Below are 1,369 nucleotides of genomic sequence, written 5' to 3'. Positions count from 1 at the left end.
TACCTACACTTATTGTTATTAGACTTCTGTGTTCACTTCTAAGTATCTTTTATGATTTTTGTGCTGATACTTTCTTTTAAGATAACCATACTCCTTACCATAGTTTATAAGGTCAATGTCAGAGAGACCTTTATAACCTCTCTGATCTCATTTTGTTATGGGTCAGCCACACTGGCCTCCCTTGAGCATTTTATTTATTATTTTTTAAAATCTCAAAACCATTTTTCTTGACAGTTGGAATATTCCTCCCTCAGATCTTCAGCAGTTTACCTCCTTCTTTTCATTTAGGTTTCAGCTCAAATATTACCTTCTCAGAGGAAACTTCCATGTCTACTCTCACTAAAGTAAACTTCTTTCCTCTACTCCCCCATGTCCTTCTCTCTCATTATTGTATTTTATTGGTTTGTTACTCTCTAAAATTATCTGAATTGTTTGTTTATGGTTTGTCTTCCTAACCGGCATGTAAACTCCATTCGGGAGGAACAATTTTTCCGTTCACTGCTATCTCCCTAGTTAGAACAGTGCCAGATGCAGAGCAGGTACTTAATAAAGATTTACTGAATGAATGAAAAAGACACCAGTCTTGGGCTTCCCTGGTGGCGCAGTGGTTGAGAGTCCGCCTGCCGATGCAGGGGACACAGGTTCGTGCCCCGGTCCAGGAAGATCCCACATGCCGCGGAGCGGCTGGGCCCGTGAGCCATGGCCGCTGAGCCTGCGCGTCCGGAGCCTGTGCTCCGCAACGGGAGAGGCCACAACAGTGAGAGGCCCCGTACAGCAAAAAAAAGACACCAGTCTTCATAAGCTTCATGACATTTCATCTTAATAATCACCACTTATTATTTTTTTCCTACCTCGCTGGCCATATCTCCCTCTCCTAAGCATTGCATATTGGCATTCCCCAGCTCCACGTCCTTTGTCTCTCTTGTCACTCAACCTTCTCTCCCTAAACAATCTCATTCAGTCACATGACTTCATTTCCTATTAATAAAATGAGTCCTAGGGAATTCCCTGGTGGTCCAGTGGTTAGGACTCCACACTCTCACTGCTGAGGGCCCGGGTTCAATCCCTGGTTGGGGAAGTAAGATCTCACAAGACGCGTGGTGGGCTTAAATAAATAAATAAATAAATAGAGTTCTAAATGTATTCTTCTAGTTTATGTCTCTTCTGCCCTACAGAAGTCCACTTGGGTTTTACATAAATACATATCCATCATTCTCTATTGTTCCTTATCTCAATAATAGGCATCAAAATCCACACAGCCAGAACTGAACCTCTGAAACTATCCTGGACTCCCCCATATTCCCACTCCCCTATGTCTGACCAATCACCAAGTCTTGGTGCTACCTCCTAAATACCTCTGGAATCTTTT

At 42.9% G+C, this 1,369-nt stretch overlaps 1 non-coding gene across 1 annotated transcript; it reads left to right on the top strand.

The window, feature by feature from the left end:
• Positions 1-1,005: 1,005 nt before the first annotated feature.
• Positions 1,006-1,078, top strand: TRNAE-CUC (transfer RNA glutamic acid (anticodon CUC)). Its single transcript has one exon. It is a non-coding gene; the product is annotated as a tRNA-Glu (tRNA).
• The last annotated feature ends 291 nt before the right edge of the window (positions 1,079-1,369 follow it).

The sequence above is a fragment of the Lipotes vexillifer genome, unplaced genomic scaffold (assembly GCF_000442215.2).
Source record: "Lipotes vexillifer unplaced genomic scaffold, Lipotes_vexillifer_v1.1 scaffold118, whole genome shotgun sequence".
In the NCBI taxonomy this organism is placed as follows: domain Eukaryota; kingdom Metazoa; phylum Chordata; class Mammalia; order Artiodactyla; family Lipotidae; genus Lipotes; species Lipotes vexillifer.
The sequence above is the reverse complement of the archived record's forward strand: the minus strand, read 5'-3'. Positions and strand labels throughout refer to the sequence as shown.